The sequence below is a fragment of the Rhamphochromis sp. 'chilingali' genome (assembly GCF_963969265.1).
Source record: "Rhamphochromis sp. 'chilingali' genome assembly, chromosome: 4".
Lineage (NCBI taxonomy): Eukaryota > Metazoa > Chordata > Actinopteri > Cichliformes > Cichlidae > Rhamphochromis > Rhamphochromis sp. 'chilingali'.
The window spans coordinates 24,212,081-24,226,114 of NC_137948.1; positions in this window are offsets into that span (position 1 = coordinate 24,212,081).

The window sequence follows — 14,034 nt, forward strand, 5'->3', positions numbered from 1 at the left end:
GCCAGGAGCTTCATGTAGGTGTAATGTGTAGGTAACCACGCTTAATCTGTATCATGACGATGAAAGATAAAAAAAAAAATCCATGAAACTAAAAAAGTTACACTGTACAATTGAAATTTTATACAGGGTGTATCAAAAAGAATAATTCGATTTCAAAGTGTTCACTGTTAACGATTGAAACGCGTGCTGTTAGAAACAGGGCACTGGGGGCCTTCATGTGGTTGCCTGTATGTAGCATAACAATGGCAGAGGCTGCAGTGACCCCAGATTTTTTTTTAATACAACCTGTATTTTCAAGTATTTTAATAATGACGGGTAGAGGTTACAATGCTCCACAGCTCATTCTATTTATATGAATTAGAAATTAGTCAGAAGCTTGAATCAATAATAGGGGCTTTTTTTAAGCTACGGCTGTAAATATAAGCACCTCCACAACAAACATGCTTTGTATATAACATGGAGATGCCTGGATCTGGTTGTATGATATGTTAGTCAAGTGGATTCTTTGCTGCAGTTCCTCACTTATTGCTGCATAAAAATCCATCTGGAGTCCTGTGAATCATGTAATGTGAATGTTTTAAAAATGTTACAATTGTCATGTTCATTCATAATTTTAGAAAAATTCCTGCAACCCCAAATCCCTAAATCTACTAGAGATATGGCAGCAGTTATTTTACTATTGCTTTCACACAAGGTGACTCTTTTCAACACATAATAATGTGAGACTTGTTTCCCAAGGTCACACATACATGCCTTCACAGCCTGCATGGACCCCTGACTTTACGCTGGCTTATACAAAGTCATAGGCCAGCTGTACGTGCATGTACGTTTAAAAATTCTGTATATCGGTTCTTCTTTGCTCCTGATGTACGATCGCGCACCTCACTTTTTCTTTTTAGTTGAAAAGTGAAAATGTAAAGTAAAATGTAAAATGTTGTAAAGGAAAATACCTTTGTTCAAATAAATAGAAATAGTAAAATAAAATTAAAAAAGCATTCAATGTGGAAAAGCTTTGCTCTCCTGATCATGTTAGAGCCGTTGGCATGTCTGATAACTCACTGAGCTTATTTGCAGCTGTTGTGTACATCTGATACCAGAAGCTTGTGTCGAAATGATTTCCAATATCTGTCTGCATGGCAATCAATATCTGAAGAGGAGGGTGATTCTTGTTGCACATGCTGTTAAACCCACGGATTAGCATTTTACATGGACAACTTTAAACTCTGACCCTTAATGATTATATATATTTTATTTTTAGCTGATTATTAATTTTTTTGCTATGTCTCGTCAGTACGTGCTATATTGTCAGCTTGTGTTAGATTCTTAATGCCGTAATATCTACGGTTGATAATAACATCAAAAACAAAAACAGATATAAGTGCCACCTTATGCAAACCTTAACACTGGCTATAAGAGCTCTGCTGGATGGATGAGATGCCATTTCTCAGAAGATATTCCCTCATTTGGTGTTGATGGAAAAGTGGAATGCTGTCTGACATGGCAGCCCAAAATCTGCTGGGGCTCTGGTTGGTTTCAGATTTTGCAATTAAGAAGCAAACACCATATGATTCCCTTCTTGTACGCAGCTGTTAGACTGAAAGTCTGGGTATTCTCACTGTGTTGTAAAACTGAAACAGTACTTCAAAACAACTGGACAATACATTTAGAAGTTTTCATCTGCGATAGGTTTTTGTTTTTAGTGTCCATGCAATTGCATGCAACACATAAGCACGACTGTCCTGCTGTATCTATGAAACATTCAAAACCATGCTGTATAGATGTATGGGTGATGCCACCCATTTGGTTTCTGAAGTTCTGTTTCGAAGCTACTTTTTCTACTGTCTGCAGTTTGGTTGCAAAAAATGGGTATAAGGAGGAAGGGCGGGTTTGACTGTGAAACAGCAAACTCATTGGCTAATGGTTTGTTAGCCAATGAGCATGCGGTTAGTTACCAAGATTTACAAAACTGAATTCACCTTTTATTCAGTGTGACCCAAAGCAAGTGACTGAGCCCATAAACTCAGAAGGTAGGTGTTAACAGAGGCCGAGATGGAAAGCAGTTTTCCTATAGATTTTTTTACAGGATCGGAAACCTTCCACTATCGCCATCTGGTGGCCTTCAGACAGAATGTGAATTTTTTGGCACTTCTGCATTGGCTTCAGGAGCTACATCCATGTTTTTACAGTCTTTGTTTAAAACTGTAGCCTCATACATTTTTAGCTCATCTGGCCAAAGGACCGACGAGCTAACGTGATGGCGTTGTCTGTCACAAAGATCACTACTTCAGCTAGAGCATAGGTGTCAAACTCTGGCCCGCGGGCCAAATTTGGCCCGCAGCCTAATTACATTTGGCCCGCGAAGCCATACCAAATTACTATTAGAGCTGGCCTACTAGTATTATACAGCTAATATATATATTGTTTAGTATTAAGCTTTGCTTGTTCCATATTCAGTTTTCCAGCAAAACTTATTTGAGTCCATAAGAAAAGATTCATTCTTATATCTGGAGGAAGATTTTTTTTTTCAATAAATATTAACGTTAGCCCGCGACTTTGTTCCAGTTTTGAATTTCGGCCCACTGTGTATTTGAGTTTGACACCCCTGAGCTAGAGCAACTGAGATCAGTTTGTGCTACACGTGACAGTTTGTGAGCCTTCATGACTTGTAATTGGTTTTTACTGTTATTAGCAGTGTTGGGGAGTAACGGAATACATGTACCGCCGTTACGTATTTAAAATACAGAATATGAGTAACTGTATTCCGTTACAGTTACCGTTTAAAAAGGTGGTATTCAGAATACAGTTACTTTGTTGAAATTAATGGATTACACTGCGGTACTTTCCTGTTTCATTTTGTCGCGGGTCAGGACTGTTTGGGTTTTGTTTGACAGCTACGTTCTGTTGTTCCAGGCGACATCGTTACGGTTGCCATGGTTACAGGGCGACGCTCTCTCTCTCTCTCTGCGACTGTGTGTTTCCTGACTGGTGAGAGAGCGCCTTTTTGTTGTTGTTGTTGTTGTGCTAAGCTAACAGGCAGAATGCTACAAGCATAGCTCTAAAGAATGTTGCATCATGGACAGTATAGTCCGTGTTGCAGGGAGAATGGACTGCCATACACGTTATGGGTCTGTGAGCGCGAGGAGGGAGAAAAAGGCGAGTGGAAAGGTACGAGTTGTCGTCGAGGAAAAACGGGAGCTGGAAGCATGTAAATATAATAATAACCACTGCAGCCAAGAAGAGTGCCTGACGAGCCCAGTTGTAAGTAAGCTATTAAGACTCGACTGTACACTGTGTTCGTGTTTTCCTCCGAAAACAATAAGTTCCGTTGGAGCAGCCTTTCAACGCCTCTCTCTGTCTCTCGCAAGAAAAGTTGACCCACACAACAAAGTAAAGCTAGTTTTCGGCTACGAGCCGACAGGGACCCCGACGTATTAGCCAGAGGTCCCTTTACTACAGTTCGGAGTCGCGGACCTTCAGTAATAGTAATAAATCACACAGCAATAGTACATTCACGTTGTTGTAAAAAGCATGATAATATATTAAGTAATCCAAAGTATTCAGGATACGTTACTGTCATTGAGTAACGTAACGGAATACGTTACAGAATACATTTTGGAGCATGTATTCTGTATTCTGTAATGGAATACATTTTAAAAGTAACCTTCCCAACACTGGTTATTAGTTTGTGCAACACCGCCAACTGATGACAACAATACACACCCCTTCCTACCTGTACTTCATGCATGACAATAACCAGTGGATTATGATCAGTCATAATGAGCTACTGTGTCATTGTAGTCCTGGTCCAAAAACTCCCCAAAATTTCAGTGACTCGTCATGTACAAATTATAATCTGTTTGAATTACTGCCATACAAGTCAAAAAAAGAAAAAAGAAAAATAGAGGAGAAACTGACTAAAGAACAGTTTCTGCCCCACGGCTACTAAAGAATTAAACACTTTAAATTGTTTTTAATTATTCCTGATGGGAACAGTGCAAAATCATAGACGCAGGGATGGTGTGCACATTTAGTTTTGTTTAGCTTGATTTATTTTTCCCTTTATTTATGGTATATATATATATATATATATATATATATATATATATATATATATATATATATATATATATATATATATATATATATATATATATCAAAGATCAAAGTAGCACGGAGGGAGGTTAGCCAACTAACGGAGTTGCAGAAAGGTGCGACAAATAAGGTGCCTAAGAAATACAGCAAGCTGTCCATACCTGAGGCCTTGGAAACTGCCAAGCAAAGACTCACAGCCTTGGCCAGCCGCTTGAGGAGGTACACCAGAGAGATAGAAGGCAGGAGAATAAACCAGCTGTTCTCCACAGAACCAGCAAAGGTGTACTCTCAGTGGCAAGGGAACAATAAGAGAACAGCACCACCAAGGCTGGAGACGGAGCAATACTGGAAGAGCATATGGGAGAAGGATGCAACCCATAACGGCAATGCTCAGTGGCTAGAGGATCTGAGGGCTGACCACAGCGACCTCCCTGAACAGGGTCCAGTAACCATCACAGTGGCAGATATCCAAGAAAGGGTCTCCAGTATGAAGAGTTGGACAGCACCAGGGCCCGACATGGTTCACGCCTACTGGCTGAAGAAGCTGACTGCACTCCACGAGCGTCTGGCAGCACAAATGAACCAGCTGCTAGTTAACGAGAGACACCCGGAATGGCTAACCGAAGGCCGGACGGTCCTGATCCCCAAGGACCCCAAGAAGGGACCGGTCCCCTCCAACTACCGACCAATAACCTGCCTCAGTACTACATGGAAGCTCCTGTCAGGCATCATATCGGCTAAGATGAACAGGCACATGGGTCAATACATGAGCGGGACACAGAAAGGAATTGGCAAGAATACCAGAGGCGCAAAACACCAGCTACTGGTAGACAGAACAATCAGCCGAGACTGCAAGACCAGACTGACCAACCTGTGCACTGCCTGGATTGATTACAAGAAGGCCTATGACTCAATGCCCCACAGCTGGATACTGGAATGCCTAGAATTGTACAAGATCAATGGGACCCTAAGAGCCTTCATCAGGAACTCAATGGGGATGTGGCGTACAACACTAGAGGCCAACTCCAAGCCCATAGCACAAGTCACCATCAAGTGCGGGATCTACCAAGGAGATGCTCTGTCCCCACTGCTGTTCTGCATAGGCCTGAACCCCCTCAGTGAGATCATTAACAAGACTGGCTACGGATACCGACTACGGAACGGAGCAGTTGTCAGCCACCTCCTGTACATGGATGACATCAAGCTGTATGCCAAGAGTGAACGAGACATCGATTCACTGATCCACACTACCAGGCTATACAGCAATGACATTGGAATGTCGTTCGGACTGGAGAAGTGTAGTCGGATGGTAACAAAGAGAGGGAAGGTAGTCAGAACTGAGGGGATTGAACTACCAGAAGGCAACATTGCAGACATAGAGGACAGTTACAAGTACTTGGGGATCCCACAGGCGAATGGGAACCATGAAGAGGCCGCTAGAAAAGCTGCAACCACCAAGTACCTGCAGAGGGTCAGGCAAGTCCTGAGGAGTCAGCTGAATGGTAAGAACAAGATCCGGGCCATCAACACGTACGCCCTGCCCGTGATCAGGTACCCTGCTGGGGTAATAGGCTGGCCAAAGGAGGAGATAGAAGCCACTGACATAAAGACAAGAAAGCTCCTTACCATGCATGGAGGGTTTCACCCCAAATCCAGCACCCTGAGGCTGTACGCTAAGCGGAAGGAAGGGGGCCGGGGACTGGTGAGTGTCAGCACCACAGTCCAGGATGAGACAACGAACATCCAAGAATACATTAGGAAGATGGCCCCAACTGACCGAGTGCTCAGTGAATACCTCAGGCAGCAGAAACCCAAGAAAGAGGAGGGAGACGAGGAACCATCATGGAAGGACAGGCCCCTGCACGGTATGTACCACCGGCAGATAGAGGAGGTGGCTGATATCCAGAAATCCTACCAGTGGCTGGACAAAGCTGGACTGAAAGACAGCACAGAGGCACTAATCATGGCAGCACAAGAACAAGCTCTGAGCACAAGATCCATAGAGGCTGGGGTCTATCACACCAGGCAAGACCCCAGGTGCAGGCTGTGTAAAGATGCCCCAGAGACAATCCAGCACATAACAGCAGGGTGCAAGATGCTAGCAGGCAAGGCATACATGGAACGCCATAACCAAGTGGCCGGCATAGTGTACAGGAACATCTGTGCCGAGTATAACCTGGAAGTCCCGAGGTCAAAATGGGAGATGCCCCCAAGGGTGGTGGAGAATGACCGAGCTAAGATCCTGTGGGACTTCCAGATACAGACGGACAAAATGGTGGTGGCTAACCAACCGGACATAGTGGTGGTAGACAAACAGAAGAAGATGGCCGTAGTGATCGATGTAGCGGTTCCGAATGACAGCAATATCAGGAAGAAGGAACACGAGAAGCTGGAGAAATACCAAGGGCTCAGAGAAGAGCTCGAGAGGATGTGGAGGGTGAAGGTAACGGTGGTCCCCGTGGTAATCGGAGCACTAGGTGCGGTGACTCCCAAGCTAGGCGAGTGGCTCCAGCAGATCCCGGGAACAACATCGGAGATCTCTGTCCAGAAGAGTGCAGTCCTGGGAACAGCTAAGATACTGCGCAGGACCCTCAAGCTCCCAGGCCTCTGGTAGAGGACCCGAGCTTGAAGGATAAACCGCCCGCAGGGGCGTGCTGGGTGTTTTTTTTTATATTATTTATATCCTTTTTAACAAGTAGTAAAGTGTTGCTCTGAATTTCATTGCGTTTGTATTGTATGAAGATGTTAGTAAAAGTATCACTCAGTAGTCTATGAAACATCTCACAGTCAAATTTGAAAATGAAAGTAAGTTTATAAAAATAACAAATCCTCATTATCATGCATGCACTGTAGCCTATGTGTTTGAATGTTTCAGATATCGCTCTTAACATTTATAATACATGCAGTAATGCATATTAATATGACGCCCCGTGCACACTACCTTACAGTAAGCCTCGCAGTAAAGTAAGATAGATCTTACATTTTTCCAGTGTAGCACACTGAATCATTGGTATCCCATCAGGATATCAAAGAATAAAGAAAATGTATATACAGTGACCTCTCCTTCTAATGGGACAAGTGGACCCAAATCATACCAACAAAATAAGAAAACCATGAGATCCCCTCACTGCAGGTTCAAGTGTTCTGGTTTTCCTTTAATTTGTCACCAGCCCGCATGTAACAGTTGATTCTACTGATGCATTTATGTCTATAGTGGCGGTAGCTTCGAGCGTGTGCACGGGTGATAGATGACCTGCCATGCTTCTCCATGCTCTCTGCTTTATGACAGTTACGGACCTCCAGATAAGATAAACCTGGCTGTGAAAACCACAACAAAGGGCCTGCTGCATATTCCCCTTCTAAACACAGGCAGAGATACGGGCTTCTTACCGGCTAGATGCCGACTTTCACAAAATCACTTCACTGTGTTTCTGTGTGGGTGGGAAAACGTGCCAATGCATTTTATTGTTTTTAGGCCTTCTTGGTGAAAACATCAGTTTGTGAACCGTTTTTTGGGAAACTAAAACCACATATTCTTCTTCTCTGAACAAGGTGTAAAGATTTGTGTGTTTCAGATTTACAAGAACGTTCACGTTAAAAAACAAAAACAAAGTATAAAAGCATATATAAAAGACACAAGTCTCTTCAGGGTAACCACAAACTCTCCAACATAGTATGCACCTTCAGAAACCGTTGCTATACTTTTTCCACGGTGAGCCTCTTCACAAGTTATTATAACATAAGAGCGCCTTGCAGGGAGGAGCGTCGTAGGAAACTATTTTCCCCTCACGCCGTATAAACTGTCTCTTTCCTGCAGTGTAAGGAACAGGAGTAGAAATCCTGGAAGCTCAGAGAGGAAGTCGAAGCAATTAAAGAGCCATTAGCAGCACCTCTCTGAAAAAGCCATTAATCAAGAAGCAGCAGTGCTGCTCACAATGGCAAGCACAATGTACACCAAGGAGAATGAACGACGGATGATTAAATGAAAGATATCTCTATTTGTAAAGTGTCTCTCTTTGCGAGATACATGTGCAGCACTATAAAGACAGGTACTATTTATGCGGAGAATGAAATCTGAGGACGAGCACTCGCCCTGCTGTACATTTGAACAAATAGCTCAAGCCTACTTTGCTAAAGCATTGATCGGGATATAAGGTCTAAATACAAAAAGATAACATGAAACTGAGTCTTTCTGCTTCTAAACTGTATTCAAGACGTTTAAAAGTCACCACTTTCCTATTTAAAGAATATTTTTCATATTTGATGAATATAGTAACATTATATTTTTTGCTTACTGTTAAATTCACAGATTAGGCTAATTTTTAGCTCTGTATGTTATTTATACATATGTTTCATCAGTCCACTGTTATAAGTACTGATTCTTGTGTATGAATAAGAAATAAATATTGTGACTTGGTTACGTTTAGGGACTAAAAAGCACTGGGTTGGGTTCAGATAACTATTAAGATAGTTCAGGTTAAAACACAACGGTTTCTGGTTTCTCCAGACAAAATACCTGCATCTGGCAGAAATATACATCACACTGAAATGCACTGCTTAAAGACGTTGTTAATGGTGACTTGTCATTAATAAACAAAACTGATCCTGAATATTCACACACAGCACAAACATCCACAGGTAAATATGGTAATATGGTCAATATTATGCACCTTACCTACCTACCTGGCTGTATTTGAAAACATAACCAATCCCACCCAAGAAAACTTGGAATACCTTGGAACCTTCCCAGGAGTGGTTGGCCTACCAAAATTACTCCAAGAACTTCCACGACTCACCCCAGAGGTCACAGAAGAATAAAGAACAACACCCAAAGAACTGCAGGCAGTCATGTTTCAACAATAAGAAAGAGAGAAAAGGTGTCCATGGGAGAGTTCAAGGTGAAAACCACTGCTGACCAAAAAGAGCAGAAAGGCTCGTCTCACATTTGCTAAAAAACATCCTGATGTTCCCGGAGACTTTCAGGAGAATATTCTGTGACCGATGAGGCTGAAGTTTAACTTTTTGAAAGGCCTGAATCCTGTTACATAAAACTAACACAGCATAAAACGAACATCAGCCAACAGTCAAACATGGTGGTGGTAGCATGATGGTTTGGGGCTACTTTGCTGCTTCAGACATCTTCCTGTAATTGATGGATCCATGAATTCTGCTCTCTACCAGCAAAACCTGAAGTAGAATATCCGGCCATCAGAAACACACACAATTAAAAAACAAAATGCAAAGATGGGCCAAACTTCCTCCACTGAGACGTAAACGACTCATTGTCAGTTATCAGAAATACTTGATAGCAGTTGTTGCTGTCAAGGGTGGCACAAGCAGTTATGAGGTTTAGAGGACAATTACTTTTTCACATAGCTTTGGTCTAATATTAAGATTTGATGACCGCAGTATCCGGCGAGAACGCACGCAGACACGGGGCGAACGCCACACAGGAAGGCCGAGGGCAGGTGGTGGAGTTGGACGCAGGACCTTTTTGCTGTGAGGCAACAGTGCGAGGTTAAGTTAATTGTTGAATCTAAATGGCCACGGGTTTGAATATGAGTGTGAATGTTTGTCTGTCTCTCTGCGTTATACCTGCGCCCAGGTTGTACGATGCCTCTCGCCCTATGGTAGCTTGCCTCTGCGACCTTGATAAGGATAAGCAGAGGAATATAATTCTGAAAAGTATTTTAAATAAATATATTGATTGTACAATCTGCGCACTATTAAGCTACTTAAGTAGGATTATAACTTTTACTTAAGTAAAATGCCTAACGACCTTGTACCCAACTACTGAAGACAAAATTTTGTTTAAATTCTTTGTCAGTTCCACTTTTCTCATAAGAAATCTACAGTAAGAGTCGGTGCTGCGTAAGAAATTTGTGATTTTTTTACACCAGTTTGACACAAATATTCTGATTTCCTGTGGACCCTCCTTGCTGTGCCACCCCATGTGAATACAAAATAAAATCTTGGAAACAACACACACCCTGTTGTGAGATATATGTGTGGAAAAAAATGAACTTAAATTCTGAGTGAAGGGAGAAACTTCCATTCTGCAGGAAGTAAAATGCTCTTCTCCTGTCACCGACATCTGCCTGTGCTGTCAGCAGTGTTGGTCAAGTTACTTGAAAAAAGTAATCCCGTTACTTTACTGATTACTTATTTTCAAAAGTAATTAATTACTTAGTTACTTTTTAAAAACACGATTTACAACCTGAATAGGTAATAAAGTGATAGATCTTTCAGCCCAATTCTACTTTTTCTGCATAATCCATCATACAAAATGTAATCAAATGGAAAAGTCTCTTTTTAAAACTTGTTTTATTAGTTTTAATCTTTTAACTTTATGCATCAAGTAAAAATTTAATTATATGCAACATTCTCTGACTTGAAGAAATTAGTTTAACATTTAAACCTATTTTCTGCACATTCCAGCACATAAAATAAAATATTTTTTGTGTTTACACTCAGTCTTTCAAATAGATGCAAGTAAAACACAGCAGAAAATAAAAAAGTCAAAGACTCGGCGGTCCTGTTGCTCTATTTTCACCTGTATAACAGGAGTGGGGTAGGCGGAGGTGTGCGCTGGTGCAGGTGTGGCGCAGCGGTCAGTGGAAGAATCTGCGAGTTTCTCTGTGAGTTTCCCATTATGTCGTTGTGCACTCGATGCTTTCTTGGAAGTTTAGGGGGTTTTTTCGCTGTAAAAAGAAGTTTTCTTCCCACGCACAACGGACACTGATGTTTTTGTCACTTTTCATGGAATCAAACTCAAAGTAAGGTCAGTACTTCCACGCTTTAAACGCTGCATGCTCATACTCTCTCCCGCACTCGATATATTATCCATTGTTGATCTGCACACAGCTGTTGCCACGAACGTTGCACTCGCTTATGTCACTGTCATGAGACATTCTCGCAAAAAAAATCACGGTTTTAGTAACGCAGTAACGCAGCGTTCCTACAGGAAAGTAACGGTAATCTAATTACCGTTTTTGCGATAGTAATCCCTTACTTTAAAAAGTAATCAGATTACAGTAACGTATTACAAGTAACGCGTTACTGCCCATCTCTGGCTGTCAGTAACTTCAGCTCCTGTAACACCACTCAGTTAAACTGTTGTAGAGGTCCATTCAGCACATTTGCCAAGAAGACATAAGAGTGATGGAGTTTTAAAAGAACCCCAAAACATCTGGCTGTTGAAGGTATTTGAATTTAAAGAGAGCAATTTTTCAGCCACCGATTTAATGTTGTGGTGTGAAAAGCACTGAAAGGTTGATCAGTGATGTAGGATGCTTGGTCAAGTTCCTGTTTTAGAAGTGCCTCCTCTACATGTACTGCATTCAGATCTTTTCAAACGTATTTTTCATTATGACGTGCCAATTTGAATTTCTTTAAACACGACCGCCTGAAAAAGTCAAATTCCCCATAACGCCATAGCCCGATTGGTGAGTCACACTAGCTACACAGTCATGTCACCCAACCTGCCATTTATTAACAATAACAAGAATACAGGCGTATGCCTTACCATCGCTGCTTAAATGGTAAAGTTCATGCTCATTTTGAAGGGAGAGAGTTATAGAATGCGAATATGGCATTATCGATTGCATTACTCAGCCATATTGCGTCAAAAGTATGGCAGCTGCACATTAATTAGGAGTATTGATAAAACATCAGGGGCTCTGCTGGTTCAGCAGGCCACACATTATTAGGGAAAGGTTAAGTGCCCGGCCGACATTTAATTTCCTTCCTCAGTCTCCCTCTTTATGTCACACTTCCATGTCTTTTCCTTCCCTTCATCTCTTCGGTAGTCCCCTTTCAACGTTTTTCTCCTCGTCTTCATAAACCCTCAAATCATAATTCCTTATATTAGATTTTTTTCTGAGGGTAAAGCAGCACTGAAAAGAAAAGTTTGTTTCCCAACCGTTCCCCACAGTCATCTCACAGATTTCTGCACACACACACACAGAGCCCTCACTGTCATTTAGCAGCATCCTCTTCAGCAACACGCTTGCAAGATGGATGCCCTCTCACACGCATTTATCCGCCAGCGCTGCGGTGCTTTATTATCTAATTTTGACAGCCCGGTAACGCCCATTGTGCCGCTGTACTGCTGCTGACAGTTCCCCCAGGGACAGTCTGGGCAAGGCCTCTGCTGAACCCAATCGCAAAGTGCTAAACACGCGGCGCAGCTCGAATGCTAATTTACTGTAACCATTATGCTGAAAGACTTCCTGTCACTGCACCTACCCCACTTCAGTCCCGTCTTGGCCGTCCTCATCAACGCTCCCACCTCCCACTCCCCCACCAAAAAACCTCACCCCCCACACAGACATAAACAAACAGACTGGGCTCACTGATTTCTTATTTTTCTCCACTCCTTAAAAATCTGCATCTTCAATGCTGTCCAGGGTCTCAAGGTTTACTGGAGCTGATAAAAAATGATGATTTTGAGGGTGGCTCTCGGTGCCCGAGGCAGAGATGACAAGACGAGATTGAAATGTGTGCAAAGCTCTTCCAATCGTGGTGTGATGAGGGATGGCTGGCCGCTCGCTGTGAGGTCTGAGTGGATGAAGCATTAAGCCACCTTAGGATAAGTGATGGTGAGCTGATGAATGGTCTTAGTTAGCGTCGTCGCCATTCATCACAGCGCGCAGAATGATTGCGATTCATCAGATTCACGGCTTTGCATTAGAATTAGTTCATGCTTGTTTTTCCACATCATCCCAACTGCGAGGCTTGTCAACAGGCAGTCACACTTTGCTCTGACAGATAATGACGAGTGACAGAAACGTATTTGGTTTTTCGCCCTGCGCTTTTAGACCGACTCCGGGTCTGTAGCTCATTTTGAGGTATATTATTCGCAGTATGCATCCGTGTAAAAGCATTAAATCTTCCATGAGTTGCAGGAATATCTCCTCCCCTTAGTGATCAGCAGAAATGAGTATAGTTGGATGGCGTTTTTCACATGTGATTCAAGCATTTTTCTTTTCTTGTCTTATACCAAAGTGAGATGGAAAACTCTGAAATGGACTGTCATCCCAAAGCCTACCATTCAACCTATGATGGAGTGGGAAATCAGGCATTTTCCTTAGAGCAATCGGTGCTCGCTGAATACCTCCGCTAGTGTTTCGAATGGCACAGGGGACGGGTTTTCCCCAAGGCATTTATGACCCATGCTACAGTATATTACGTCTCTCTGTGCGGAATTGGATCTTGTGTTTTTCTCGCTGTAAAATCAACATTCATCTTAGAATTCAAAGACTTTCCTGTTTTGTTTTGTTTTTTTTTTGTTTTCTTCTGTCGCACCCTAATTTTTCCTTCTCTGTATCGATCTCAATTTTAATTGTAAATTTTTGGGGGTTGAATTTAAACTCTTTGGCAGCGCAGTGCAAGTATATGAAATCAGCTCTGACTTTGTTTTGCATTTCTTCCTGAAATGATCAAGTGTCATCATCCAGGAAATCATAGTTTTTTTCCACCCCCCTCTGCCTACTCGCTTCCCCATAAAAATTCTACAACAATCCTTCAACTCTCTGTGATTGCAAGATGAATGAGATGCTTAAAGAACATTATTCTCACTAATCTCTATGTTTTACCAAAACAATGAGTGGTTTTGACAGAAATTTACATTTTGGTTCAGGCAGCTGTCAAATGAAACTTGAGGCCGTTAGCTCTCTTGGATATGAGACCCTCTCTGGTACTTTTTTCTTTTTTTTGCTTTCCTCATTTAGTGTCCATGGTTTTACGACTGCAGTGCTTCAGCCACTGAATTGGTAATTTTACTCCAATCCCCACCACCACCCTGCCCCCAAAGGCTCATCCTGCAGTCCTAACACCCCCCTCCCCCCCTTTTCCCTGTCCTTACATGCAGGCCCTGCAGTTGGTCAAATTGCCTAAACCCTGAGCGATTGTAATTTCTGAAGAGGCTGCTGAGTGGTACTT